At 44.7% G+C, this 18,987-nt stretch overlaps 1 long non-coding RNA gene across 1 annotated transcript in view; it reads left to right on the plus strand.

The window, feature by feature from the left end:
* The window catches only part of LOC146835409 (uncharacterized), a 41,106-nt gene extending 25,394 nt beyond the window's left edge, over positions 1–15,712 (plus strand). The window contains exons 3-4 of the long non-coding RNA XR_014960728.1: positions 2,361–2,477; positions 15,213–15,712. This is a non-coding gene — a long non-coding RNA (uncharacterized LOC146835409). The remainder of the gene's footprint in view (positions 1–2,360; positions 2,478–15,212) is intronic.
* The last annotated feature ends 3,275 nt before the right edge of the window (positions 15,713–18,987 follow it).

Below are 18,987 nucleotides of genomic sequence, written 5' to 3' on the forward strand. Positions count from 1 at the left end.
GTTGACCTCAAAATCATCACCTCTCTCATTGCCTGGTATTTATCAAAGTTCACTTTTGTGAATTGGTTATATTCTTTTTAGCATGTAAATGTAAAGTTGATGTAGCAAAGGGTTGTGGGTACAGTAGGTAACTCCACTGCATAGCATAGTTACCAAATTTCCACAATATCACGTTACTGATAATGATGATTAGATGTGACACGTGAGTTTGATGTCCACAGCCCATCAGAAGTTGAGTAACTTTTTGCTCTGAGGATTGTACTTAAGATTACTTTTAATAACATGTTTGTGAGCATTAGTAATACAGTGGATGCATGGAACCTAAAGATGGAAGGGAATGAGGAGATATCTTAGGTCAGATTTCGAAATACTCAGGTACTTTGTGTGAGAGAGATTGTAAAGTGATCTATTGCTGCAGTATCTTTAGCATTGTGTTGGATGGGAAGGGATTGTGATGAAATTACAACAAGTGTCTCACATTTGCCTACTACATGCAACTAAACTTAACCAAAATGCACCATTTTACTTTGATTTTCAAAGAAATCCTTGGAGTGAGAAACACCACTGATTATAGTTCCTCATGTGCTGCACTCACTTGCATTCTAATAATTCAAATGCCTGGTGCACATAGCTTTGGCTGAAGTACTCAAAGACCCTTCATTGTCACACACAAAGGACAATAATTAGAGGGGACATTGGTTGTTATATATGTATGTATATATATATATATGTGTGTGTGTGTTTATGTAATACAATAGAAACAGGTGGGGCCACTCATTAACATTATATATGCATGTAACCATATAGGAAATGGTGCTCAGGCACTTTAGAGTGTGATAGTTCACTCAATAGTTTAGACAGCGTCCTCAGTCACAGCTGAGGGACTGACTGCAACAGGAGTAGGGGGAGGGATGCTAGCTGTTTGCTGGCACACATTTCATTTGACTGGTGAAGATAAGTGAAACGTGCTTGCCCTGAATTCTGGAACTGGAAGGCTGCTCTGCAATTACAAGCATCACTGATCATTTTTTTTTTCTTTATATCATATAAAAAAAAAAAAAATCTTAGGAGGACGAAAGGGCAGGGTGTGTGGGAAGACAGGTCAGTTCCCCATTGAAATGGACCTGCTGCTGTTAATTCCATCCCTTGAGATAGAAAAGTGTGGGGAATTCTGACAATAGAGATGGATGTATCTGAAATAAACGCAGCAAGACCTTTGATTTCTGGCTTTTTGGCTGTGAGACCTAGAGAGTGCTGAAAGATGTTACACTCGAACCCTGAGTATGGAGACTCTTTGAGCATCAGGGAAGGCGTTAGAACCTTGAAGATCTGGACATAGCTCCTGATCCCTATTTCATTTTGGTTTCATTTGAATCATTTGAAGCCTTGGGGCCTGATTGCTATCTTGGGGGACAGGGTTACTTGGTCACAAAAACACCAAATTGCGATTCCATTATATCCTATGGAACTTGTTATGTGGCGGATTGAATATCCATCACGTTTGTGACGGAGTATCCCATCCAACAAAATCATAGTCAGGCCCTTGGTTTGTGAAGGCCACCTGGGTCATTCTTCACTGTAATGCTTCTTTAGTGGTGTTCATGTACCACATGCAGTTCTCTGCAGAAGGACTTGCTGCTTGTGCCAAGCTATCAACGGTGAGTTCGGGATTCTGCACAAAAACATGTTTAATTTTTAGGACTGGGATTGGTTTGATTCTGTGGGAGCTCTGCCAAGGTTCATCACAAGCCTGTGTCCTGGGAGCTTGAGAAGGATTGGGGGAGAACTAGAGAAAAGTACAGGGGAACCAGTGAAAGGAAAGGGAAGAGTGAGAGGAGGAGAGCGGTGCCTACAAGGAGTGGTAGGGAGATTGTTATATGTACAGAGGGCAGTGGGCGCAGGAGCATAGCTGCAGCATTAGTTAATGTTTCAGGCCAGTGAATGAGACAGCAGTGGCCTGTAGGGAAGTAACACTACATTTAAGGGTCACCAGTAAATCCCAACCTACATCTCAGCTCTTTCTGCCTTTGCCGGCAGGTGTATACAATAATAGCATTCAAAGAGCTACAAGGTAATGTGGTGTGCTCAAGACTCCCATATCTCTACTTGGTTTTCTTTTTTCAAAGTCTATGTTGAGATGTAGAGGAAATCTTTTGTGGTTTTTCGTTTTCTCAGAGAAGTCAGATTTGTGGGCAGTCACTTTTACAAGTTGTAATCAGTTAAAACTGAAACCTGTTAATAGTTTTCTTGACTTTGGCACTCAGTCAAAGTGCAGGAGGCCTGAGTGACCGACGCATGCACATGACCGTGCTGAGGATCAATGCCACTGATCAGACACTCTTGCTGCTTTTGTATTTCAGATATTTTCAGGCAGATTTGGCAATGCTACTGTGGGGGTCTTAACCTCAACATCGAGCTACAACCCCGACTTAGGAGTGAGAGTTCCCTACACAGACACCACCATGCCAAGCCTCCGCGTAAGTTACATCACTGCATCCTTCTTCTAGCTAACAAGGTGATGAGGTAATCGAAAGCCACCACCCCTTTCAAGTGTCAATGGATGATCTGGAGATCATTGTGATCTCTCTGCACAACTACTGGTGGACATGAGATCCATGTGATCATTCTGTGCACTGTGAATTGTATACACATTATTAGTGTAAGAAATGGGGTTCTTGGTTGACTGGGATCTGAGCCCTTGTGAAGCACAAGCAATCTCTAAATTAACCTGTGCTCAGCCCGTGGTTATCTAGCCTGGCAGAGCAGTCAGGCTTAACTCAGAGGCAATGTGTAAAGTATTTGCTCAACACTTGAAACAGTAACACAGTGAAAACTCACCACAAAAAAGGATCCCACACTAGTTTAAAAAAATTTAGCAATTTTTAATAAATAAAACAAGACCAAAAAGTAAACAAATCAGTAGAACACCAAATATGCACATTTAAAGAATAGAGCGAAAATAGCGCCAAAAAAACACAAAGCAGCAACTGTGTTATCTGGTTGCGTCAGACTGAGACAAAGTCACAAGTGCAGGCCAACCGTGTTGGAGCGGAGGCCGGCCACAGGACACAGTTAGGCCCACTGAACAAATACCTCAAGCCCTGGTTTGTGGGGCCTTGCGTGGATCTCTGTCACGCAGCTGAAGGGATGTGTCCTTTCTAAGGTGCTGCGAGGCTGCGATGCGAGGCCCTGCATCATTGTCGAGGATGCCGTCGATGAGTGCTTGTGATGTGAATGCCATCATCGAGGATGAATTCCACAGTTGGGGAGATGCAGCAGTTTCAAGTGGCTGCGATGCAGTCTGTCGTCGTCGCCGAGGTTTCCATCAATGAGGGATGCAAGGTCCTGAGAGGAGGATGCATCACGCAGCTGCAGTCTCGAAGAGGCCACGGGCTGCAAAAGTGATATGAGTCTTTGTGATGGGTCTGATCCAGGCAGCAGCGGCGATGTGTCTGTTTGGCTTGGGGTTGTGCCACACAGCAGAGGAGATGCGTTGGTTCCGCTGGGCCCACAGAGACTGGCAGAGCACCTAAGGCCCACTTCCAAGGGTCCAGGATCGGGTGGGCAACACTTGGCAAGGTAGACTCACAGATGGCAGAGTCCAGGTGCTGAGTTCATGGTTGTTGGAGCCTTCTCTCCCCGAGGGTCAAGTTAGGAGGCCAGCCAACTAGCCTTAGGAGTCACTCTGGGGGCCTGGGTTCAACTGATGCAGGTCCAGTCCTTCTCATCCAGGCAAGAGGGCAGCAAGGCAGCAGGTCAGAGCAACAGATACCCTCACTTTGACTTGGATTGATCATAAAGCAGTATCCTTTGAAATAAAAACCCCTCTGAATAATTCCCTGATAGCTTCCAGTAGTAACTCGCAAAATGTATGTCCGTGGTATAAAAGTCATGCCCCAGATCTTAATCATCTTTTAACAAGCACTGACCCAGAAAAATTATATACAGAATACGAACCATGGTTGCAGTCAGCATTTAATACTCTAGCACCCGTTAACCACAGAAGGCAAAAAATAGAACAAACACTCCGCCCACTGGTTTAACAAAGAATTGAGACCTCTTAAACAAAGCTGCTGCAGGCAAGAACGTGCATGGAGGAAGGACTAAAACAAACTGGATAAAAATAAATCTAAGAAGTGCATTGTGGCATGCAAAAGTCTTAGATCGAAAGAAAAATCTGCTTTCTCTACCAAACAAATCGTGTCATCTGAAAACTCCATTAAGGAACTCTTCAAAACGGTCACCAAGCTGAATGCAGAGCCTGCTGTTAACACAACTGATGGCAGTTAGGAATTTTGCGATACCCTGGACACTTTTATATCGGAATTAGTTAAAAGGACATCTTTGATAAATTTACCTGTAGCAGCAAGCCCTCTGATCTGCCAACAGAAGGTGGACAATCCACCCTCCTAGAATTTACTTACCTTTCAACGGATCAAGTCAGACAATTGACTTGTACCATTAAGTCTGGGTCCCCATCGGTTCCCTGTCCACCTCATATAGTTCATCTTGTTCCCCATACTGTTGCCAATTATTTGGCGAGGATGTTTAACATTATGTTTAGCACAGGACATTTCTCGAAGCCATTGAAAAAGGTTGCGGCCCTTCCATTGATGAAAAAACAAATTCAAATCTAAAAGATGTTAACAGCTATCGTCCTATATCCAGACTCCTATTTCCAGCCAAGATAGCCGAGAAAGCTATGAACACTCAATTGTCTTCATACATTGAAACTAATAACCATCTCAATAAGACTCAGTTTGGAATTAGAAGTGGCCACAGTATGGAAACTGTGTTTATTGTGGCCACAGAGGAAATCACATCGTCCTAAGATGAGGGCGGTAGAGCTGCCCTTATTGTACTTGACCCGTCTGCAGCCTTCGACATGGTCAATCATAGTCAATTGACCGTTTGTGAATCATGGGGGTTAAAGACACAGCCCTTGCACTTCTTCACTCATTTCTTACCAACAGGACTCAATCGGTAACTCACAAGGGATTCACATCAGAGCCTTTTGTTCTGCCGTATGGGGTTACTCAGGGCTAGTCGTTGAACCTGACCCTTTTTAAAGTTTGATGTCTCCCCCCAAGCCAATATGATAAAGTCTTTTGGGTTCTCATTGGTGACATATGCAGATGACACTCAGATTATTGTGTCAGTCACCAATGACATCAACAATACAGCAGAGACATTTCGCAACTGCATGGCGGCAGCCAGCAACTGGATGAGTAATAATTGACTGAAGCTAAATTCAAACAAGACGGAAGTCATGCTTTTCGAAAACGATGTTTCTTTGTGGTCTCTTTCGTGGTGGCCTCACGATCTTGGGTCTTTACCCGTGCTTGCAAAAAAGGTGAAAAATCTAGGTGTTCTCATAGATGACAAACTTACCTGCAAAGTGCAAGTCATCTCTGTAATCTCTTTCTCTTTTTACATTCTGAGAAAAAAAAAGAAAATCGCACACCTGATTCCTTTTGACTCCCTAAAGACCCTGCCTTAGTTCTGGCAATACTAGATTATTGCAATGGTCTTTTCCAAAGTTTACAAAAGAGATCACTGAATAAACACCAGACAATGCAGAACACTGTAGCATGGATGCTTTTTAATATTTCCAGATTTGAATCGGCATCCCAAGCCATGAGTAAATTACATTGGCTGCCTATTGAGCAGCACAATGCCGTTAAGGCTCTCTGGTTAGCAAAGGAAGCACTTCATGGAATTGGCCTTGACTACCTGAAGAATAACCTTAAATGGTACTCTCAAGGCAGATTTCAATATTCTAGCCACTGCAGAAATCTGGCTGTCCCTCCTCACAAGCGTCTGTCCTGGGGAGGCAGGAGCTTCATTAGATGTACTGCCCTTAAATGGAATAGTCTCCCTCGATCTCTGAAATCTTGAACCACTCTCTTGGCTTTCAGAATGTCTTTAAAAACATGGCATTTTACCAACTAAGGCACCCTTGTTCCATTTAACACGGACAGTGCCAGGGCGCCTCCGGGTTTGCGTTGTGCTTTACAAATGTGCTCAATATCAATATCCTTCAGAGCAGCAGTCCAGCGGAGTGGAAGTCTTGTCAGCAACACAGCAGACCCTATGCCTGGCAGAGTATCCACAGATCCAAAAGTGTACTGAAGAGGTGGTGTCTGAGGTCTAATAGCGATACCTAGTGCCCTTCCTCTGGAGGTGGGAGAAGCTTCTAGAAATTCCCTCTGAAGTTCTCAGGCATCCTACCATCCCTGGCCTGCACAAACAGGCTGCAATGGCTACCCTATGAATAATGGAAACCTGTGGGTATACCTGCAAGTATTTTTAACAGAAAATCTTCATCTGGATCCCTGCTTATCCAGTTTAATCTAAGAACTCCCATTCTATCTTTGGTTGAGTCTGCCCTGGTGTTATCATCTTACCAGGGTGTGGATAGGCGCATATGATGAAGCATATCATAATAAGTGATTGAAGCCACTACTCCAATATCTGTGGATATCCAAGAGGTTAAAAGAGGGACCTTTTTGGTAATGGTCAAAAAGCATTCATCACTCCAAAAATTCTCCAAATATTCCAGTTGCTTTCTGTGGGGAACTTGCAGGATACGTCACACTCTGTCCACATGGCCTTCATGTACACCAACATGTGGTTGGTACCCTATCTGACACCACATCCTTGGGGAAACCCACTGGGGTAAAAATCCCCATCAAGGCCCTAGCCACTACATGGGGATATTATGGTCCTCAGATGGCTAGCCTCTGAGTTCTGCATGGCATTGCCACCAAAACCAGAATAAAACTGTTGCCAAAGGAAGTTTTGGGTTACCAGGGCCCAACAGTGTCGATGCCCACCCTCTCAAATGGGGTGCCAACGACAGGCATGAGAGTCAGGGGAGCCTTAAGTTTTTCCCTGTCTTCCTACTTCATTGCCAGGTGAGGTACGTCTTACACAAAGCAACTGAGGCTCACCTCATCTGGGGCCAGTAAAGGTGAGTGACAAGCCTGTCAAGGGTATTGTCCTGCTGCAAATGTCCTTCCAAAGGTGTCTAATGAACCAGACCCAGTAGGAAGGCCCTGTAACATTGGGGGACCAACAGCACACACGCTGCCCCATTAACAGGCACATTTGGCTCACTGTAAAGGAGGTTGTTCTCACAGTATACCAGGTAATCTCCAGAGGTATCACAAGTTGCCAGGGCTTCGGCCTGCCGCCTGAGCCCCTCTAGAGTTGGGCACTCTCTTTGCGCCTTGCCCTCTTCTCTGGTGGGCCCACTGTCAACTTGCCACCCAGCAAGTTCAGGCAGGTCACCTAGAGATGCAATGGCCACCTGGGTCAGCTCCGATACAGGCTCCTCTGGCACCCTATTCACTGGTACTGCTGGAACGTCAGAGGTGGGCTTCCCCCGCCTCCTGCATTTTTCCAGCCTCCAGGCTTCCTTAACTCTCGTCTCGGGCAGCCATGGAATGAGTGGTCATGCAGACCCACTCAGGCAGCCCCAACATATAAAGGTGTTACTGGAGCTCCACTTCCATCCAGACAGTATTCTCCAAATCATTCCCTAGTAAACAATCCAGAAGCATGTCAAAGCTAACTACCTTAAGAGTATCTGGGACCGCCCATAAATTAGGATTTTTCATTAAAATCCCAAAGACACCGAACATGAACTGGTTACCTTCTCCCATTTGGATATTACTGCTTATTAAAAGTAAAATGGCAACTCCAATGTTATCCTACAGGTAAGGTGAACCTTACAGTAGTGAAAAACACATTTAAGTGTCTTTCACTACCACATGATATGTAAAACATGAAAGTAAATGTTCTACTCTCTAAATACATTGCATCCTGCCATATGAGCTGTCCTGGGCCTTATATGTGACTTATATGTATTAAGAACAGGTTTGGGCCTAGCAAAAGGTGTATTTTGCCAGGTCAAAAATGCAGTTTAGAACTTCACACACACAGGCAGCAATGCCAGGCCTGAGACATGTTTGAAGTGATACTTCCCTCGGTGGCGCAATCAGTGCTGCAGGCCCACAAGCAGCATTTCATTTACAGGCATTGGGTACATGGAGTACCACTGTACTAGGGACTTACAAGTAAATTAAACATGCCAGTTGGGGATAAACCATGTATTAAGGAGTGAGCACATGAACTTTAGTACTGGTTAGCAGTGATAAAGTGTGCAGAGTCCTGAGGCCAGTAAAAAATAGGTCGGCAAAATTAAAGGAAGGAAGGCAAAAGGTTTAGAAAGCAACCCAAAAACTGACAGGTCTAAAAATTGTGTTATTATTTATTTGTAAATCACTTTTGCAACAACGTTTCTTGGTGTTGTAGTGAAAAGACCTAGCACAACCACTACTAGTGTAGCAAATTCTACAAAGAGGTGAGCACCCCAGTTTTTAAAACGTTTCCTGAATCTCAAAAAAGTCAATTCAGAACAAATGTGGAGAGGAAGGAGATTCCAAATCTTGGCGGCAGAGACAAAGGGCCAGATTTAGATCTTGGTGGACGGGTTACTCCGTCGCAACGGTGCTGGATACCCCGTCTGCTGAAATATAAACGCCATCATATCCTGTGGATCTAGGTTTTGGTGAACGGGATATCCGTCACCATTGTGACAGAGTAACCCGTCTGCCAAGAACTAAAGTCCCAAAGTATGCACCATTGCAGGGGCCCCGCATATATAAATAATGCAATTGTCAAGTGAGCTCAGTTGGTTGATCTAAAGGCTTGTCAAGGTCGGTACCAACTGAATGTATCAGTCGGGGGTCATTGTGATCTCCGTGTAGTGGTTGGTGTCAGTTGGATGCACATGATCACTGTGGGTTGTGATTGATGCAGTGAGAGTCTCTGTGTGACTGCTGCAGAGTCGCGCATGCGACAGAAGATAGGAACTGCAAAAGGGACTAATTAAATAACATTTTGTTCTAGTGTTTAGTCTTTTTAAAACCATTACACTAAAAAAACAATCATAAAAACCTTTTGTGCACTTATTTTACAAAATATTTAAAAATGGGTCAGAGGGCTTAGAAGCGAGAAGCTAATAATAAAAGCAAGGTGGAAGCAGAGAGAAGTAATACAGAGACACTCAAAATAGTAAACTCTGATAGGTGTCTTAGAATGTCAGATCTAGGACAATGAAGGGTACTTTAATAATAAAGAGCCTGGATTTGTCGGCCAACTTTGCTACAGAGCCTGCCAGACAGAAGCCCACTTCACCCAACAGGAATTCACCATACTGGCCAGTTCCTTTATACATAACGATAAACTCAATAGGTGATCCCAGACAGGTCTTCAACAAGATCTTGTGAGGGAAGGGCATCAATGTATTATCTAGTACCTCCCAACCTCTCCTACAAAGCCTTGACCTCTTCTTTAATGAAGCTTCTTTGATGGAAGGTGTTGTCACCTCTTGCTATAGTAGCTGAGACCCAGAGACACATCACAGATTCTGAGACTTGGCAAAACCAGAATGCATGCTGATGCAGCTTCCAGCTTTTCAGGCACCACAGACTCAATACAGACCATACTGACTTCAAAAATGTAGCTAATGGAAAAATTATGATCCCACTCCCTTACTATACTTACTATAGCAAACTTTCATGGGTGTGCTTATGAAACCTGGATGTAATGTACAGAATCTTACCATCCTTTCTTATGTAGTGCAGTTGCAAAGGGAGGAGGAGATCCTCAGGTAGGGAAGTAATTATATATATGGTCTTTGTAATCTGACGGTCACAGATTTAAACCCATGAAATATTGTTAGTGGTGGTTGTTACCTTTGGTTTATTGAATACAAAATATGCTGATCCCAGAATGCACATAAAATAGTATCCTATAATTTATTTATTACAGCTTTATATTTGTATTTCTCAAAACATATTTTGATGATAAGTCACTCAAGGGTGAATTGCCCTCAGCATGGTGAGGATTATCACGTCAAAGAAAGTGAACATAATATTAAAAGGGCAACCAATAGAGTTCTTACATCTTATTAGTGCAGAGTATTTGGTACATAGAAAAACACCAGCAAACAATTTTTATTCTGTGATGCTGCTCCAAACAAAATACTGAAAAAAGAGTGATATAATGTATTAAAATGGCCGGTAAGAGCCTGTGTTGGTGTCAGGGACCTGTTTAGAATAAACGTCACCAGTGTTAGAGTAGGGCATAGGTTTAAGGTAATTGTTGCTAGTGCTAGAGGCAGGAATAGGTTTAGAGTAAGTGTTGCTTTTTTTAAAGTTGGGTATAGGTTTAGGGTAAGCGTCGGGCATAAGATTATGGTAAGCGTCACCAGTATAAGAGTCGGGCATAAGCTTAGGTTAGCGGTGCCAGTGTTATAGGCCATGAGGTCATATAAGAAAGCCCTTCGCGCTGCCAAGGCCAAATTTTTTGAGGAAAAAATTACTAGCGCCTCTAACTCTTCTAGAGAGACATTCAGAGTGATTAAGGAGCTTCTCAAAATCCCCGAGCCGCCAGTCATCCACGACAATCCCGCGGAAAAGTGCAGGGAACTCGCGGACTACTTCCATCTCAAAATCGAGAATATTCTTTCTCTGCTACCTCGGGCCACACAGAATACTTATGTAGCAGATCAAGGAAAAGGCACCCACGTTCTATTCGACTCTTTTGACCCGATAACTGAGATGGAAGTGACTAGGGAACTCAGCTCGATGAAGAGCGGCTCGCCAGACGACCCTGCTCCAATGAGATTCCTCAAACAAGTTGCCTCTGTGATCACGGCCCCTATCACGAATCTCATCAATCTTTCCCTTACTCAAGGGGTGGTTCCTCCAGGGTGGAAAAGGGCTGTGGTGAAGGCCCTCCTGAAAAAGCCTAGTCTGGATCCCTCGGACTTGGCTAATTTCAGGCCTATTTCTCTTCTGCCGGGACTTGGTAAGATCGCAGAAAGGCTGGTTAACTATCAACTTTCCAGCTTTCTGGAGTCCAACGGGCTGCTTCGAGAAACCCAAACCGGCTTCCGCCCAGGCCACGGCACGGACACCGCCCTCCTAGCAGTTGTGGACGAAGCCAGAAGCATGCTGGATTCGGGGGGGTCAGTGGCAGTGATCCTCCTGGATCTTAGCGCTGCCTTCGATACTGTTAACCATCAAGTACTGATCCAACGATTGTCCAACGTGGGAGTAAGAGGTGTTGTGTTGCAGTGGCTGCGCTCCTTTCTTACTGGCCGTACTTATCAGGTATGGGAAGGTAGTGCGCGGTCTTCGCCTATCCCCCTCCAGTGTGGGGTCCCACAGGGCTCCTCCTTGAGTCCCACTTTATTCAATGTGTATATGTCTCCCCTGGAGGATGTGGTTGCACCTTTCGGGATAAAAATCGTCAGCTATGCTGATGACACGCAATTGGTGGTGGCTCTCTCCCAACTGATGAAGAATCCGGAGGTTTTGCATCAATGCCTGTCTCATGTATACACCTGGATGTGCGACTCAGCGTTGAAACTCAACGGATCAAAAACTGAGATTATGCTTCTGGGGCACAAGGCTCCCCCTCTCCCTCTGTCCAGCTGGCCTAGCTGCCTGGGAGAGCTCCCCGGCTCCAAACAGGAGATCAAGAGCTTGGGAGTCTGGTTGGAGCAGGACCTTACCTTCAAGACGCAGGCAAAGAAGACGGCAGGGATCTGTTTTGGGCTTCTTCGCTCTGCCCGTAAGGTCCTGCCCCTTCTCCCCCCCCACTTCCAGGAAGCTACTTATTCAGGGCCTGATTACATCTAGGTTAGATTACTGTAATGCGATCTTCCTTGGTGCCCCTGAAGCCACGCTGAACAAGCTCCAACAAGTGCAAAATGCCGCGGCTAGGGTACTAACCAATGCTCCTAGGAGGCAGTCAGCCAGACCAGCCTTGAAGATTTTGCACTGGCTCCCAGTACGAGAGAGAGTTAAGTTTAAGTCCCTCTGTATTGCCCATAAAATCCTGCAGGGCAAAGGCCCCCCTATTCTATCTAAATTAGTGGTACCCTATAAAGCTTCTAGACCCCTGCGTTCGGACCAGAAATCCCTTCTCAAGGTCCCCAGGGTGTGTAAGGCCCGCACTGGTGGCAGAAGATTCGCCGTGCATATTGCTACCCTCTGGAATGCGCTCCCGCTCGAGTTGCGTTCAGAAACAGGCACCCTGCGCTTCCGGAAACTGCTGAAAACCTATCTGTTCCCTCTTTGATGTGCCTTCTTGTTCCTGGTTAGGGTATGACTGATCAAGCGCTGGGATGCCCGAGGGTAACTGCGCGCTATATAAAACCGCCTACAATACAATACAATACAATAGGTGAGCATAGGTTTATGGCAAGGATCAGCAGTTTTAGAGTCCAACACAGGTTTAGGTCAAGCGTCACCTGTGTTAACAGTCAGGCATAGGTTAAGGTAAGTGTTGCCAGTATCAGAGTCAGGCACACGTTTAGGGTAAGTGTAGCCTGAGTTAGATTTGGGCATAGGTTTAGGCTAAGCTTCACCAGTGCTAGAGTCTGGCATAGCTTTAGGGTAATTGTTGCCAGTGTTAGAGTCAGGCATAGGGTTAGGGTAATCATTGCCAATGTTAGAATCGGGCATAGGTTTAGAGTAATCGTCACCAGTGTTAGAGCCAGGCATAGGTTTAGAGTAATCGTCACCAGTGTTAGAGCCAGGCATAGGTTTAGAGTTATCGTCACCAGTGTTAAGGTTATACATAGGCTTAGAGTGATCTTCACCAGTGTTAGAGCTAGGGTTCAGTTAGAATTAAAGTTTGAGGTAACGTAATTGAATAGTAAAGTTTTAGGGTACAAAGGGATCTGGTCTACAAATTAGGTGTGGGTTAGTATTAGGATTAGCAGTAAAGATTAGGATTAGGGTAAACTTTAGGGTTAAGGTTAAGGAAAGAATTGTGGTCAATGTATGGGTCAAGTAAAATGTTAGGATTAGGATTAGGGAAAGGGCTCAAAATAAGACTAGCTAGGGTAGAGTCTAGTAAAATGTTAGGATTAGGGATAGGACTCAAGATAATTTGAGCTAGGGTAGGGTCAAGTAAATTGTTAGGATTAGAGTTAGGGATAGCACTCAAGATAAAACAAGCTAAAGTATGGTCAAGTAAAATGTTAGGATTAGGGTTAGGGATAGAATTTAAGATAAAAAGAGCTAGGGTATGATCAAGTAAAATGTTAGGATTAGAGTTAGGGATAGAACTCAAAATAAAATGAGCTAGGGTATGGTAAGATTTTGTAGGATTAGGGTTAGGGATAGGACTCAAGATGAGACAAGCTAAGGTATGGTCAAGTAAAATGTTGGGATTAGAGTTAGGGATAGGACTAGCTAGTGTATGGTCAAGTAAAATGTTAGGTTTAGGATTAGGGATAGGACTCAAGATAAAACGAGCTAGGGTATGGTCAAGTAAAATGTTAGGATTAGGGCTAAGGATAGGACTCAAGATGAGACAAGTTAGGGTATGGTCAAGTAAAATATTAGGATTAGGGATAAGGATTTAAGATGAGAAGAGCAAGGGTATGGAAATGATTTATAGTGGAGTTTGATATAGCAGTTTGTTATTGTAGGATACGTAATGCCTAATGATATTTTCATTGTATGTGGGTTATTGTATGGGTTTTTTAAACCAATATTTTGCTGTTGAGCGCTCATTGTTCTGTGTCACAATATTGAGAATACAAAAGACACACAATTGATGGACGGAATGCAGAACAAATCAAAACATTCACCTCCAGTCAATATATGACATTGTTCTGCATTCTGTCCATCAATTGTTGTTTTTGCATTTGTCACCCCGAGTGGGACGGGTATGCTCAGACGTGAGTCCCGTGCTCTCCATGCCACTGGAATCAAGCTATCCTGGCTGAAGAGGGGTGAAACCCCGAAACCGGTCCTAGGATGCTTGGTTCCAGTCCAGGGAGGACCTGGCTTGGCAGTTCGGGCTGGACTGTTACCATAAGGCACAGGGTCAAGACTGATTTGCATATGGCTGGGTTCAAACTGGAATGGCATGGTGAGCAAAAAAACGATGGATTTAGGCCCAGATCTCTGTACTGGGATGAATGTATGACATTGTTCTGCATTCTGTCCATCAACTGTTGTTTTTGCATTTGTCATCCTGAGTGGGATGGATATGCTCAGACGTGAGTCCTGTGATCTCCATGCCACTGGAATCAAGATATCCTGGCTGAAGAGGGGTGAAACCCCGAAACTGGTCCTAGGATGCTTGTTTCCAGTCCAGGGAGGACCTGGCTTGGCAGTTCGGGCTGGACTGTTCCCATGAGGCACAGGGTCAAGACTGATTTGCATATGGCTGGGTTCAAACTGGAATGGCATGGTGAGCAAAAAAACGATGGATTTAGGCCCAGATCTCTGTACTGGGGTGAATGTATGACATTGTTCTGCATTCTGTCCGTCAACTGTTGTTTTTGCATTTGTCACCCCGAGTGGGACGGGTATGCTCAGACGTAAGTCCCGTGCTCTCCATGCCACTGGAATCAAGCTATCCTGGCTGAAGAGGTGTGAAACCCCGAAACCGGTCCTCGGATGCTTGGTTCCAGTCCAGGGAGGACCTGGCTTGGCAGTTCGGGCTGGACTGTTCCCATGAGGAACAGGGTCAAGACTCATTTGCATATGGCTGGGTTCAAACTGGAATGGCATGGTGAGCAACAAAAGAATGGATTTAGGCCCAGATCTCTGTACTGGGGTGAATGTATGACATTGTTCTGCATTCTGTCCATCAACTGTTGTTTTTACAATATTGAGAATAGACATATCGTCATAGAAATAAATTACGGCCTAAATATTGAGAATAAAAATGTCATGACAGTAAGTATATATAATTTAGAATAGATTTTCTTTTCCACGTCCACGTAACATGGAGATTTATTTATCATCAGAGTACAAGTATGTGTAGGTAAGTATAGTAGACGATTATTCGTATACAGACATTCACATTATCTTGGTACTTGATATGTTGGCCATTATATTTTTGTAGGAAGATCTTGCAGCCATGATATTATTGCAGTATCTCTTGCACCAGCATCTATTGTAGTTCTTACAAACTGATCTGTGCAGTAGGTGAACAGTGAGCTATCACTGTCACTTGTGCAGTGCACCTTAGTATAATCTCATGACTGTCCAATATATGTTGCCACACCTGCTCTTCCTTGCTGCCGTCTCCATTAGCCTTGTACAATGACCTCGCTGCTGGATCATCCTCTGCATCCTCTGATGTTGATCTCTCTGTTTTATCCTCAGGGTTTCTCCAAAACTCCTACAGTCTAAGGAGTCTCCAAAGAAGGAAGAGTTGGAGCGAGGACATCGTTTGCTTCTAGCCAATGGTCGATGCTGGACAGAGAACCCACACTAGGTCCACACTTTATCCTAATGAGTGTGTGATACAAACAGGCAAAGGGACTCCAGTGAATGAGATGTGGTTTTGGGTCAGTGTGATGAGCCCTTTCTTAGTATTAAGAAGACTCTCTGGTGCACAAAGATTCCACACTCATCCATGTCTCCTAAGAGGGGACGAGCAGAACTTGCCTCCACCTCTACTGAGAGCAGCATTTTCGGTACAAAGATTCCACACTCATCCATGTCTCCTAAGAGGGGACCAGCAGAGCTTGCCTCCACCTCTACTGAGAGCAGCATTTTCGGTACATGCTCCACATGCACTGGTCTAGAGTCTGTTTCTAAAGCTTTGTGTATTGCATAGATGACAGTATGAATCAAATGTAGAATAAAGTACATGAATGTAATGGAGTGCCTTTATATATTTAAGTACTAACTATATTTAAATACATTAAACTATGTATGGATCTATGAAGAGGTCCAGTCTCCTTAATGGATGTACTCAGTCAACCTGTTAATCACTGAGAAGTGTGCTATTTCATCATAGGGCGGGGGCATTCTATGAAGCCCTATCAGTGTAAATCTGAAGAGGGAATGCTGAGTAACTCCAGCTACATTCTGCTGGTGAGAAGCAAGTGCAAGTGCAATGTATCTACAACAGGGAAGTGAGGCTTCCTATTGAATCCCAATATATCATCCTGTGCAGCCTGTGAGACATCGTAAGGCCTTCCAGTATGTCCAGATGAGGCCTGTGTCTGTAGTCCCAGGGCAGCCGTGGGCTCTTGGGCTCCTATGGTGGTCAATGGAGTTATTTACCACTGATGTCCCGGGGTCTGTCGGACCCTGCCCTAGAGTACTCAGTACTTCGTGTTTAACTCTCGACTGTGCCGGGATAGCTAAGCAGAGGAGTCCAAGGCTACTCAAGGAGGTGATGAGTGTTCGACGCTCAGTACACATGCAATGTAGTCATATCACTCCATAAGGCTATGTTAATGCTATAGTCAATGCTGTATATACTTAAAGGAGAAGTATTTTAATGCAGCTAGTAAACACTACATGTAAGCCAAGTACACAAATGAAAAACAAAGCTCTGTTGGGGCATATCATCAAGCCCCAGAGATAAAATGATCGCGGCTTTAGCGCCTGTTTTCGGATGGAAAGCGGCGATAATTTTATCGCCTAATCAGCAAGGTCACGCTATCACGTGAATCCTTGCATTATCGCCCTTTCCCCCAACGCCCATCTTTGCATCTCTAATGAGATGCAAAGTGGGCGTTCCTGCCCTGACATAACTGGAGAAATGTCGCTAACCGACATTTCTCCAATTATCAATGGGCACGCTAAGCTGCAGAGCGACAAGCAAAGCAGCGATAACCTCTGTTATCGCTACTTTCCTTACGCCTGCTCCAAAACTGACTTAGCCATTATATCCTATGTAAGGTGGATAGCATGGCTGAGTCTGCCCTTCCCTATCAGCAAGCTTTCGCGAAACCTTGTGCGATTATCGCTGTATTTCCAGCGATAATCGCACAATTGGCAGCTTGTACTCTGAATTTTATCGCTTTGGAGATAAGCGTTGCTGATAGCACGCTATCTCCGCGATAAAATTCAGAGTTGGAAGGTGATAATTATCCTCACGCTAGGAGCGCTGAGCGATAATTATCGCATGGCCTTGATGATATGCCCCTGTTGTTATTTCCTAGCCAGAGACTTGACTCCAAACATTGTCATAGTGTCTATGGCCAATGCTTAGCTCATGGGAGATGCTCACCAACAAGCAGCCTCACTTGCCGGATATGTTCTCGGCCTGATAAATTGATGTCCAATCATTTCAATGGGGACACGTACATTCCATGCTCATGGGCACGCTTTCTCAGAGTCAGCCCCATTCTCTCCTGAGGCCGCGAAGCCAAACAGTAGCTGATCCTGCAGTTCACTATGGATAGTTTTTCAAAGTATTCGATGAGTTTGTTATCAGAATCCAGTAAAAGAGATGGATTTTTAGACATATTTGGAATAGAGTAGCGTAAAAAACATTGGGGCAGATTTACAAGCCCCTTGCGCCACCTGTTCGTCACTTTTCCCATGTTAAAAGTGACGCAAAAGTGGCACAAGGGGCATGTAAATAAGCCCCACTGTTTTTAATAATCATCCCTAAACATGCTACTGGAGAAGGTCAGACTTTCTAGCTTCTCTCACAGGTTTCCCGAAACACGAGAAAGGAATTAACTCGTTTCTGTGTTGCTGTTGTCTCCTAGACCTGCTCTTTAGATCCCCTTAGACTCCTGCATCGTCTCTTCGCTACCAAGTGTTAGTCTGTTTAACACACAAGCTCGTAGAACATTACATGTGAGATAGGGCCAGAATTAAAAAGAATAATGCATAAGTGTTGACCTCAGGATTATTTGTTTGGCTGAAGATTTATAAGTTCTTAAAATATACAATGATTTCCAGTAGTTCTACAGCACATGTGTAAGAATTCAGCTTCTTGTGTATAAAGGCGCATTGTGGACTAGTGTGTGGGTGAAAATGCCTCTGCAATAAAGTGATTACACTTTTATATGTGTTTTGCTTCACATGGAAATAATGTACCCAGCAGAACATCTCCTCTCCAAACAGCACCAACAATTAAACCAGAACTTCCTTCTCGTTTCACACTGGAACTGGGTTTACTTGTTCCTCTGGCTGGAGTTTGGCTGTTTCTAGGTACTGTCTCAAGGGTGCAGTGAGTCCTTGAGTCTATGGGTGTGAGTAAACTTTCATGGACCTCCCGCCTTGGAACGCCCACTTCCGCCCCGAGGAAGGATTGATTGGTTCACAATATTGTTCCACTTACGTACATTCCTGTAGAAATGCAAATTCGTGCTCGTGAATTTTAAAACGTATTTTTCATTCTTAAGTCAAGTCCTTCACAGGGGAATGTTCCACGGAAAATGCAAAAGATTTTGAGACCCCTAGGGGATCCGCGACCCTCCTCAGGACTGTGATTCCTCAGTGCACCAACCTTCATCCGCATTCGTTCACAATCCTGCATTCATAACCTTGGGGAAGAGCGGTAGTACCCTCTGGCAATCCCTAACCCCTGTTGGGTCAGAGTGTGGAAGCATGTCAAAGACCAAGCAGTGAGAGGAAGCAATACATTGCATTGTATTGTATTGTGGCATTCCTATAGCGCTTTCCTACCTCTATTTCAAGCAGCGCTCTACCACTATTCAAGCAGCGCTCTACCGCTACTCAAGCAGCGCTCTACCGCTACTCAAGCAGCGCTCTACCACTACTCAAGCAGCGCTCTAGCGCTTCTACCACTACTCAAGCAGCGTTCTACCACTACTCAAGCAGCGTTCTACCACTACTCAAGCAGCGCTCTACCGCTACTCAAGCAGCGCTCTACCGCTACTCAAGCAGCGCTCTACCGCTACTCAAGCAGCGCTCTACCACTACTCAAGCAGCGCTCTACCACTACTCAAGTAGCACTCTACCACTACTCAAGCAGCGCTCTACCACTACTCAAGCAGCGCTCTACCACTACTCAAGCAGCGCTCTACCACTACTCAAGCAGCGCTCTACTCAAGCAGCGCTCTACCACTACTCAAGCAGCGCTCTACCACTACTCAAGCAGAGCTCTACTCAAGCAGCGCTCTACCACTACTCAAGCAGCGCTCTACCACTACTCAAGCAGCGC

Source organism: Triturus cristatus, chromosome 4_2 (assembly GCF_964204655.1).
Source record: "Triturus cristatus chromosome 4_2, aTriCri1.1, whole genome shotgun sequence".
In the NCBI taxonomy this organism is placed as follows: Eukaryota; Metazoa; Chordata; class Amphibia; order Caudata; family Salamandridae; genus Triturus; species Triturus cristatus.